Source organism: Lingula anatina, chromosome 7 (assembly GCF_051362555.1).
Source record: "Lingula anatina isolate TDL-2025a chromosome 7, LinAna3.0, whole genome shotgun sequence".
NCBI classification, from domain to species: Eukaryota; Metazoa; Brachiopoda; class Lingulata; order Lingulida; family Lingulidae; genus Lingula; species Lingula anatina.
In genome coordinates, this window is record NC_141773.1 from 23,161,513 (window position 1) to 23,174,170 (window position 12,658).

General features: G+C 35.6%; 1 protein-coding gene across 4 annotated transcripts in view; it reads left to right on the top strand.

Annotated features, from left to right (window-relative positions):
- The window catches only part of LOC106154221 (contactin-1a), a 95,604-nt gene that overhangs the window by 29,981 nt on the left and 52,965 nt on the right, over positions 1 to 12,658 (top strand). For 3 of the 4 annotated variants that reach the window (XM_013528493.3, XM_013528497.3, XM_087018672.1), the window contains exons 1-2: positions 2,308 to 2,447; positions 11,647 to 11,687. The gene's annotated coding sequence lies outside the window, so the exon portion shown is untranslated. Of the gene's footprint in view, positions 1 to 2,307; positions 2,448 to 11,646; positions 11,688 to 12,658 lie in introns of those variants that run through there. The other variant, XM_087018663.1, reaches the window with a different exon arrangement.

Genomic DNA, 12,658 nt, shown 5'->3' on the forward strand with positions numbered 1-12,658 from the left:
AATAAAAGGCATCTTTTTTGGTCATGGTCAGGGTTTGCTGTCATAATTCATTTGTGATTTAAAAGTATACTAATTTGAAAGAAAAATTTGAAAATGATACCAATATTTCTAATATTTCTGTCTTAAAAAGTTTTAATTTGACTTGGATATATTTGTCTTCTTTAAATCTAAGTGAAATAAGTTGCCATTGGCTTGTAAAGAACTAAACCAAATTTAGGATGGAAACTTGTAAATGAAGCCCAAATTTATCCATGTGATGAAAATAAATACAGTAAAATCAGACAGGGATTTTTCAAGACTGTCTGACTTCTTTAGACCCACATTCTTCCTGCTCTTGTGTTCAGACTATTTCACTATTCTTTTCCGTCTCCTGTTGCACATATAATGATGTTCCTGTATAAAAGCACCCCGTGTGCTCTGACCTGTCTCTGTGCGTTTCATTATGCATGGGTAATAGTAATGACCTGATGAATGCGGGGTACCAGAGAAAGCAGATGCAAGCCACGCGGGTCGTCGTTTCTGGACAGCCACCGTTGCAAGATTTGCCATTTAAATTTTAAATGCCCAGATAGAAACTGTTTTCTTGTTACTTATACATGAAAAGGGCTTACTTGGGTGATTCGAAAAAAAAAAAATAAAAAATACAGCAGTGGCTGTTTGCCAAGAAAATTTAAATGCCCAAGTAAAAATAGCAACCAAATTATTTATACATGGATAGGGCTGTCCCAGGTGAGTTTTAAAGTTTGTCATTTATGTGTAAGATGCCCAGGTGGAAAGGAAGCTGGTAAAAAATAGTCTTAAATATCTGTGAGCTATCCCATTGTTAACCTTTGTCTGAATTTTCATCTATTTTCATGAGATATTTTCATTTCACAAGCAAGAACCTTTACTCTAGTTTTGCTAAAGTGTCTGTATTTTCAGGCACAGAAATAAATAAATTATGAATAGTTATTCAGTAAATAAATGAAAACCCTGCTGTGGGAAATAAAAATGGTTATCAGAGGCATCCCAGCTAGTTCTCCCATCATGATGAATTCACAGCAATCATTGGTCACAGAGTTGGCCAGCTTATAATTAACTTTTACCTTATTAATGGAATAGCAGTATATAACAGTATGTATGATAGACTTAGATACAGCTCCTGTTATTAAAACTACTTTGGTATGTGTGAAATTGGTGGAGACTGATATTATTATTAATACAGATACAGGGCACCAGGAGTGTTATTGCCATGCCCCATTACTGCATGGTATCAACCCTTCTTCATAGTTATATTTGTTATCCATGTTTGTGTTGTAATGATTTATTTGATACTGCTGAACTATGGATAAATATGGCATGCCATATCAGCTAGTGGTGGTAGGGACATATAAGCTGACAGAGCTTATCGCACACCAAATCTGAATTTATTTCACCCCAGTTATCGCACATTGGGGGAAATGGCATGAATGGAGAGATTAATTCACAGTTGTTGAACAGTCAATTCTGTGGCTTTGTGAATTAATTTTGGCATCGTATCTATTATCAGTCATCTGAAATATCAGGACCCTTCTTTCCTTCTTCCGGTCCACAATGTGTTGTGCTGGAACCTATAACAGACAAGAAAAACATTTATTCGGATGAGTAAAGCATGTGGGATGTGATTGTCCACTGCGTGCTAATAGTAATTAGTTTGTAGATTCCATAAAGAGGGGATGCTTGGTGACAGTAGGCTGTGGTATTGACATAATCAGAGACAAAACCTCAGTAAAAACTTTGTTGCTTTCGTTTGATACAAAGTAAACACCTGTCTTTTGAGCACAGTCAGGACGAGGGACATCCCTCTTTGTCATTGCTACTTGGTGTGACATTTTTGTACATTTTGGTATTTGATGTTAAAGTGTCACATTTGGGTGGTCTTAGATGTTTTATAAAGGAAGAAGCAAAGTGAATATAAAATGGTTTGATATTAATAGACATTTATTATCAGTAGGTGTAATGGTATGATATATTTTTGTAACTTCCTCTTCTGAGTTTGTCTTACCAGGCTGCATTTTTCAGCAACATTTCAACATCAACGTAAATTATGAAAGAAATAGACCTTTCATTATAAAAAAGCTATGTCATATAGATTTTAAAAGTTAAAAACCTCTATGTAAGGTTATTAAAGACAATTACAATTTGACACAAAACACCTAGAAACATTGACATTGATCCATTTCCCCTCCCCCTCTCCCTTAGATCTCTATGGGACCTGTTGTGCCTCATTTCTGTGGTGTGGGGACTGTCTTTACCCCCTGATTCTCAGATGCATACTAATGATAACAGGCTGCCTTTGCTGAGTATAGTGGGGACGAGTGAGTGAACGAGCAGCAAGCAGTAGTAATTCACCGCCTGACGCGTCCTTGTAAATAGGTTGACAGGTAGATCAGGGAAGGTCACTTTAAGCTGTGTGGTTTCTACAACAGGTGAGTTTTAATGGCAGGATTCTGTCGACTTTGGGTAAAATCACCCGAAATGTGCATTTTAGGTAATGATGGATGTTTGTGATGTTGTCCATATTGTCGGAATGTCCACTGGGTAATGCAAGGTGAACGACCATCAGTTGTTGACATTCCGAGCTGTACTATAGTCCTAAGGCTAAAAAAATCAATGGCTGATTTCAGTCAAGTTAAATAGATGCACAGACAATATATATTGATTCTTATTACTGCAAACTTATGGTTAGATGATGACACTTAGAATAATTGTCAATTGAAATACAGGGATGTTTGATAAAGTTAAATAGATACACTGACAATATGTATTGATTCCCATTATTGTCAACTGTTGTTGAATGATGGTAAGATGATGACATTTGAAATAATTGTCAGTTGAAAGGCAGGGAAGTTTTAATTGAAAAGACAAATATTATATTCATAATTGGTATATTGCAATTACTTATAAAATGCTATGAGGTTGGATTTGAATTGGATAACTGCTGTAAACAGTGCTTTCAAAAACAATTACATTTAGAATGGCTAGATTCACTCCATTGTAGTATAGAAGATAGTATTGTTGTGTGATAAGATATATTACTGATCCCAAACTGAGCCAGGCACATTGCATGATGATGCCAATTAAAGAAACAAATTAACAATAGAGACAATTGAGGACGCCGCTTGAGAAGAATGTTTTTCACATAATTAGATAGACATTACAAAAAAAAGAAAATGTTTGGACGCTTTTCAATGAAAGACACTTCTATGCTTCTATTAACCAACTTATTTACAAAATAAGTCAGTTCAAATTAAAAGGTTGTGGCTCGTTTACTGAGGTAAAAAAATGTTCAAAATAATCAGGTACAGAAATCTTCAAGTTAGCAATTTAAAATAGCAAGTTCTGTTGTAACTCCACATAAAGCAATATGAAACCAAGAGAACCTGGGAGAAGAGAGAAACCATACACCTGTATAGGTCATATCTAGTCAGTGATTTTCAACTAACAGTAGAATGGATGTTTACAAAATAACACATTGTGTGGGTTCTTTCATCAAATACATTGTAGTGGTAGAGCTAAGCGGCCTGCAAACTTTGATACCGGAGCCGAGGCATTGACTGTATTAGTTTCAATATGACACAAGGAGGATTGTGCACCTTTTCAGCGTGGTTGAGAACTTAGCCATTTTTTTCTTGAAGTGTCTTGCATGTTTTTGAGTTAAAATGTCATATAAAATACAGGTGCATCGAGTTTTATTCGTACATAACTGAGCAGAGATGTTATGGTCTGTATTAATTCTCTTTATCAGATTTATATGGGAAATATGAAAATAGAATTTATGCCTGCTATTTGAGTTTGTAGTCATAAGAAAAAATACAACAAAGAGGGATTTGGGGTCTTTTGTCTAAGTTGATGAAGGTTACTGGTTACCAGCTGCCCTAGAAGACTCGCTGAGCAACAATTAAGTACCGACATGTTAAGACAAAGAAGTGTCATTGTCATAAAACATCTCTTAAAAGTCATGGAGGGAATTAAAGTTGAATTTGAATACAGTCAAAGTCACCTCGTATACGGCACCAAATTGTTTTAAGTTTAGACCAAACAGCTTCATGCCAGTTTTATGACCATATTTTTACCATGGTATTGTACCATAAAACAAAGAGGAATTAAATTCTCCATGCCGTAACTGTCTTTTCTCCAAGGGAGGGACGTGGAGTTGTTTGCCCAGCGTTTAACCCCTACTTGACAACACTTGTCCCTGTTCATGTTAATTGGTCTTATCAGCTGATTGGCCACGGTGAAGTGCCGTAATGGCGCAATCACTGGTAGTATACTGGAGGCAAAAACAAACAGTGTGTCACGCCAGAGAGGCTCGGGTCTAATCCAGCTTTATGATAGAATAGGTATATGGCATAAATTTGAAGATTTCATAGCAACCTATCTGAAACATACATTGAAGAATAGGATGACTAAGTATGATTAATACGCAAGAATATCTTGTATATAATAAACAACTTTACTTATAAAAGCATATACATATTTATATTAAAAGAAGTATGCAAAATATTTATGAGAAGCTTAAAATATTAGTTTTAGCTAATTTTGATCTAAAATCATGTAGAAAAGAAAATATATGGATAAACCTGTGGGTGATTTCCATGGAGTTTGAATCAAATACCTGTAAAATATTATCATAAATATTGCTTATTATAATATGTGCACAAAGAAGAGATGAAACCATCTTTCCATTGTTTTGTCTGTCTTTATCAGTGCCATAGGTAAGCTAGGGGAGGGTAATGTCAACCTTACTAGCTATATCCTTCTAGCTTTATCTCAGGAAGATGTTTACTTCCATGAATTTAATGGACCAATGATATTAGAGCAGCCATTGAAGTTCCTCGGCACACGTATTGCCGATAAGTCGCTTTGATAGCGTGACCTATCTACACACATTTAGGTAAAGACACAGAGGTTGTAGTAATAGTGTTACACGTACAAGACAAAGGTTGCGACTTTTTTGTTGGTGTTGACACTTTTATTTGGATATTTGTACTGAGGAAGCGTTTTTTTCAAAAGAAATGAATTGACTTATAGGAAAGTAGTAGGGGCTGATTTCTTTTTTAAGGAGATTCAGTTAAAGAGAAGCTACAGACTTGTTCAGGTGAGCAGAAAGGTGTTCTAATATTGGGTTAGGGGTATTGGATTGACTTAGATTGCTTGATTTGCATATATGTGAATGTACACTGTATGGAAAGCTACTTTTAATGCCCAGAATATAAAGAAATGATTGGAGCTAAAGGTGGGATTTGTGACACAGAAATTATTGCTTGATAAACATATAGAGGTGAATGTTACAAACAATGTATGAGTATATAACTTATGTCAATGAGGTGAATGCTATTTATACTTCATACAGTAGTGTAAAAAGGGTGCCTGTGCCATTTGATTGCTTTGTTTTTCTGTAATTTGTCTATAATGCCTTTTCACCCGCTAGATAAAAAGATTAATCTAAAAAGCAATAGCAAGTGTGCTCTCCAATGTGTTTCCTTATCTTTCCCATTTCGACTATTTTTAGATATGTCATCTGATTCATAAGTATACATAACTGAATCACACACTCATTGCTCAATTTTTTTATTCAGTTTCCTTATTGGTGTCAAAAACTTTATAACACTGTACAAATACCTGTTTCACTTGTGACACGTGATAAAAAAGTGGGTCTTACTCATTGTATTCCTAACAGCTGGTCGACACCTCTACCTATCTTGTTGAAAAACAAACAGAAACATGGAGATAGCACAAGGGAATTATCAGCCAAGAGTCAAGTACATAGGGTAAAACCTGATTACATGAAGCTACTTCACCCTCCTTGAAGGATAACAGTGTGTTTTGCCCTTGTTTCTGCTCTGTCTTATAGTTTTATAAAATCTGGGCTTAGATTAGCATATGTATGGGAGATATATGATAACAGCTATAAATTAATTGATTTTCAATTTAGAAATGATAAACCATAAAAAAGAAACTTTTTGTTAGATATTTTGACTTAATTCGGCATAAATAAAACAGTAATAAAACTATTTAACTAGACCAAAAATATACCCGTGCTCACTCTTTTAATTTCACTTCCTAGGATCTCTAAGCCTTGTAGCTCAGTGCCATTAATGCAGAAATTAATCAAAAGGTATAAAGATAAAAGCAAAGGCACTTCAAACTATGGACTGCTAAATAAATAGCATTGTTTTTTCCTTTATCTTAAAAATCTAAAATCAATTTCCCGTTAATGCACAGTTAAGGAGTTGCCTTAATGGCTACTCTGCCATGTGGTTAACATGCTTAGGGTGATATGGGCTGGTCAAATTGGCCTTGTCAAGTTCCAAGTGACCAAATAGTTGACACGAGATCATGATTTGGTATGATACAAATTTACTGTCTTTGTTAAAAGGCCATCTTTGAAGGCTGTAATAATGTGTTGCATGCTGGCAAATCTTCAGTTTTGACTTCAAAGAAATAAGATGAAAGTTAAATGGCTCTGTATTCTGTGTTTGGCACATAGAAATTTAACATGTGGCAGTCTATTAGAAAGTTTAGTATATATAAATATGGCAGATGGGTAAATTTCAAGACAACTGTTCTAAGATATCTGTGTCACAGAGAAGTAAAACCAAATCAATTAAGGTACAGTTATCAGAAAGACCCCCTCCTTGTAATTATATTACCTCATCTTGGCTAGCCGTTAAGTGGACAAAGGTGACCATTTCTGACCTCCCTCACTTTGATAATGACCATGGTGTTAAATAACTGGAACAGGTGCCCTCAGGGATGAAAAGTTGAGTGAACATAACTGTCTTCTGGAATTATAGTTTGTTATTATATGGTGTTAATATACGTGCAGAATTCTCTTAAATGAGACTTAATCGAGGAATTTTAAAGGTCCTCACACATATACAAAATTACAATATGCTAAATATATTGTTAGTATCAAAACATTTACAACATCAACTAATGCTGATTTTTTTCCTCCTAAAAAGCTTCAACAAAAGGGACGGAGTTTTAGGACATCTATATCCAAGGTACCCTACATTCAGTAGTCCTCGTCTCATTGTCCTGATTATGAATTGAAAACACGGATCTCTTCGGGTGATAGAGTTGCATTTTAATGTCCTGTTGCACCCCAAGAAATGCACAAACTACTGCAGCGTGAGCTGGGTCTGAATTGTTTGATGTCTGGACTGATACACCATTAGGGTCCAGTGCATTTGTCAGTGTCCAGCATTGCTTGGACAGATAAAGTGACCACTAAAGCCCTCGGTGGCCAGTGGACAGTTAAGTTATTGTCCAGGGTATTGATAGAGATAAAGATAGAGATGGTATCTATAGTTGGGATCGTTACTAGAGAGCAGTGCTATTGAAGGTGTTGTGACTGGTGAAGAATTGGCTTGATTTTGATACCTCCCAAGCTGACGTTATCAGATAAACTCAGTGCAGGGTGTGAGCATGGCTACGCGTGCACGGCATGTACGTATGCATGCATCTACCTGCGTGCGCATAGTCTTGTTTTTGATTCATGATCTGGTGTTATTCATTCCTTGCATGGTTGTATTCAGAAAGTTACACTCTACCTGACAGATGAAAACACAAATATGCAAAACATTGTGATCCATAAAAGTCGTGCATTATTCAGTGCCTGCTCATGTATTTCTCTTCTTTGTCACCTCGGTTATATTTCTCCACACTGCAGCATCTCCTGCTTGTTGATTTATAGGCACAAGACACACAATTTACACTGTTTGCAAGATTTGCCTTCAAGGCATTACAAGCAATTCTAAAGATAAATTGTATCATTTTTTTGTAGTAATCATGGGATTTACAGATAATAAGGCACCATAGTACATGTGCCTGCTGCTTTTCATATTTTTCTTCTTTTTTTTTAAATAGAAGGTCATAGATTAGTATATGCATCTATTGCCTTGTTAAATGTTTTTTGTGACTAAAATTGTATCATATTAAATATTAGGTTTGTTAAAACTGTCCACATGTCCAGTTCATACAAGGCTTTTAGGCCTTCTTCATTAATTTGATGGTCCTTGACACCAGCACAAATTTTTATAAGTATCCTTCAAACAACTCATGGACTTAGTGCCTGCCTTGTTCTACAGTGTCACCATTCACTTTCATTATTGTCATCTTGTCATCTTGTCACCCTGTGGACAGCTTCATAGCGGGCTATCTCCGTGGTGACAAAGGAAAATGTCATCTCCAGCCAGACGCGTGCAGGGCTTGTGCTGTTGCCATGGTAACTGGAGACCTGGGTTGAATTACTGGCTGGAAACATGGGGCGCTTCTTTTTGTCTGTAATGGTGAGAGAGAGAGAGAGAGAGAGAGAGAGAGAGAGAGAGAGAGAGAGAGTCCTTCATCGTCCTTTCCACCTTTATTTGTTTAAACTGATTTATGCTCAGTATCACAGACTTGCACAAAATACCAAATATTTTGGAGTTCATCGTTAAATGATTAATAGTACCATCAGATTTCACATTATAGCTCTTCCATATTAATGTATTTCTGCCATATGAGAGCTGAATTGGAGCTGCATGCAGAAATATCAGTTTATAATTTTGGTGTAATTTTCCTTGGTGGATGCCACACTTTCTATATCCAACTGGGACATGTATGATAGCGTTATATATGATTTGATAATAGCATGGTTTAAGATTACTGAGGTATTATATGTAGAGACAAGAAATTTGACGCGAAAATTGACTTAACTCGTGATCAAGTCACATGTAGAGGTGGTTTTCACTTAATGTTTTTACAATAAAGAAAAAAAAGCAAGTTGGGGGGAAAGTAAATTTCAAATTAATTAAATCAAGCAAAATACATGTGGAATAGTATTCATTTGGATATCATTGCTATAATAATATGTTACGTGGAGCCTTTGTTTTATGAATTTACTAAGTGGAAAAGTCATAGAGTTTTTGGACAAGGGTAGAAATAATGTCATAAAGTGACCCATATATAACCTGTACTTTTTTTTTTAAACAAAACACCAAAGCACGTGCATCTTCCTAGTATAGACAACAAAATAATCAACCCAAATACACCCAGCTTAGCTTGACTTCCAATGCAGGCTAAGCCTGATTTTATTAAAGACTCCACCAACAAAGAACTCGGCTTCATTTTTCACCACCTGTGTATTGTAGCGGTGCTATAAGCTGGGAGCACCATTAACAAAGGTAGCAACTCCCATCTTCACTGGCGCTGCATCCCTGACTTGTTGTTAAGCTATCTTGTGACATGTCCATCTTCCATAAGTCGTTTATTATGTTTTTGTCCTGACAAACCACTGATCACAGAGTAGCAGCTCTGGCTAAACCTTCTATTAGTGGCCTGTGTCCAGTGGTAATGAAGAATACAATGGTAATAGGGATTTTATGAAGGTTGTTGTGTAATGCTGTTTTAGTTATTGAATTGGAGCCCTATCGCAGTGCCTTGGTGTCTTTGCTGCACAGATCATATGTCTTCTATTACTGGTCAACCTGCAAAGTGGACAGAACCGATTCTGCAGTATTCAAGAGTCGAACGTGGTGAATCCGGGTTTTTTTAGATGGGCATTTATTATTTTTCATTAGGCAATGGCCTATTGACATTTTTTGTGCAGATCTTTTTGTCCATGGACTACCTTAGTAACCATTAACACTTGAATTTCAGTATTTTTTGTAGTTGCATAATTTATCAGAACTATACCTTTGTAATAGCACTTTCTCCCTTTTGTGAAACTTTATAAAATGGATATAACATTATTGTTACAAACCACCTTACTTATATGTCCATGCTTTAAAAAAAAAAAAAAAAGAACAAATGTCTTTCACTGATTTCATATTTGAAATGGTGTGCTGCATCCCCTTTCTCCATCCCTGTCATCCTTCAGTTGTACTTAGAACCACTTTGATATTCAGAAGAAAATAGGATCCCCATCTAGGTTTCCACTTTTGATAGATGTAGTATTTTTGTGGTGTCCATTCTCTGAATGACCACCTGATGGAGTGTAGTGATTTAGGCAGGTGTACGAGATCGCGTTTCGCTTCTAAATATCTTGTGTTTACTGAAGAAGATAAACGCTAGGCACAATAGCCTGGGGGAAATTAGGTGTCTTTGACAGTTTCCTTTCTCAGCTTTTCTTTATTTTTCCTTTGATAGATAAGAGGTTATGGATACTTGAACTCCTGACAAAGTTTTGGTCATCTCATAGTGGCTCAGAGAGGAGGACGCTACTTGCTATAGTTTAATATTTAACAAACTACTTAGACAGGAGTTGGTATATATAAAAAGAATTTAAAAAAAGTTTAATAAGTGGCGTTCTTTAAGATTTGGATGTCTGGATGTTCTTTAAGATTTGTCTTCAAAGTGGCGTTCTTTAAGATTTGGATGTCTTTTGCAGTCTTAAATTTGATATTCTGTTTTATTGAAAGTGTTAGTAGACTATAATATCTCATTTCTTCAAAAATAATTGTGTTATTAATGCTTATGTAGGCAGGTGTGGTAAATAAAGTGCCAGGATCTTTTTTAAAATTTAATTTGACATTGAAGTAACAACACATTTTTATTCTCACATTTCTGTCTTATTTCCCTAATGATATCTTCACTTGTGATTTTTGATATCTTAATGTGTAAAAATACATAACTGTCCATTTTGTATCTAAATTACAATAATTTTGGTGCCTGAAAACATGCAAATTACAGGCTTTAAATTGCTTGCAATTAATATGGCAGAATTGGAGGAAAGGGTATCATTATTATTTTATCTGCACTATTGGAAATGATAATGGGTAGAGAGGAGCTGTTAGCAATGAAACAAATGAGGAATGAAATTGGTCTAGGATTAAGGTTCAGAACCTTGGTTTATTTGAGATTTTTACTCATTTAATTATTTGTTTTAGTTTTATTATAGCTTAGATTTAAAGAAAGATTGAAAACTAATTTTTAAAATCAACGTTAATTAATTAATTAATTAATTAATTAATTAATTTTTGCAAATGAAAAAAAGAAAAAAAAATAACTTGTGAGTTGAAAGATGGATCTTACTGCATGTATCACCTCTTGTGGACCCCCTTTTTACCCCTGCCCCCCAACATAGGCCCCCTAATCCCCAGCCCAGGCCCCTTAACAGTCAAAAATATTAAGTGCAGAAAACATGATAGCGTAGGCAGAACTATCAAGTTGACATCTATAATGAGTTAGATATGTAAATCAGTTGATGTGGGGTACGAGGATTCTGATGGCTGAGAATAGAGACAAAGGCATGTATGACATTGGGGGTGGATGCTAGCGAAGGTTAAACTGTTCACTTTTATTCGCTGGGGTATCAGGTAGTTCTTTGTATGTGCATTTTTTTCCTTTGCATTTTTCCAGCATTGATTATCATTGTTTTTGTGCTTTGGAATGTTAAACACTATATGGTACATATTGTGAGTGTTGTAATATTCATAAATTAAACTGAGTTTGTGAGTGTTTTGAAGAAGTGACTGCACTTTCTGTGATGTATTTTCAATTTGGAGAGGAATTTTATGGTTTTATGTTCAGCTATCAGTCTAGGTAATTTCTTCTGTTTTTTTTTGTGTGTCAAGGTTAATACAACTATTTGTGACTATGTTTTGTATAAAGATGATTCAAATGATTTTTTATTATTTACAGGTATCTCTCATGGAATTCTGAAGATCTGTTTGTCAAGAAAGGTAAGGGACTTCAGTATTATGTGTGTCTGAGAGAGAGAGAGAGAGAGAGGGAGAGAGAGAGAGAGAGAGTTGGGACTCAGATTCATGAAACGACTCCAATACATGATGGTGTCAGACATTTGACAGTAGCTGACCATTGTTGTCATATACATGTAGTATCAATGTCTAGTGTAGCATTAAAACTAGACTGTCTCTTGTCCAGTGCCAAGAATGAGTACAGTCCATGTCTTTAGCGACAGGAAGAAGAGGGGGTTTTGCTGTTAATTCAATAAAGGTCGTGTGGGCAGAGAGTAGTTTGTGGGGTATACACATTCAAAACACGGAGAAGGAACAAGAAGGCGTAGCGATTGAAAAGATATGTAAATGAGCCTACCATATCTAAAAGCTGGCTTGTCGCTATAATTTATGGTTATTACTGGGGGAAGGAGAGCGCCTAGACCCACCAGCGTCCTAATACGATGTGACTGTGGTCATAGCATAGCAGTATATGAATAAAAGTGACAGAATAAAAAATATGTTAAAGGAAGTGGAGAAGGAAAGAGGGAAAAAGAGACTTAGAAGTCTAATATGAAATTAAGGCAGAGATGTAAACATTGAAAAAAAAATTATGAGGATAGGGCATGTAACAATATAATGAGAACTTGTAAGAGAAAAGACACATTTCACAATTATAGAATAATTACAGTCTATTATCACTGGCAGTGCAAACGCACAGAATGCATGCTACATATTGAAAACAGTTTATGATAATTTTGAAAACACAATCGCAATCCTCAACATCTTTATTTGATTATTTTCTTGAAACAGAAAGTAAATCAATTAAGATCTCACTCAGTGCCCACACATGATGTAACTGTAAGTCACAGTAGAGCAGCTTCTGGGTCAATTAACTGTCAGCCTGCTACTTCATGTACTGCTGCTGTCTTGATGCCAGCTCCAGGGAATTGGAAAGTGATATATTGGAGAATTAC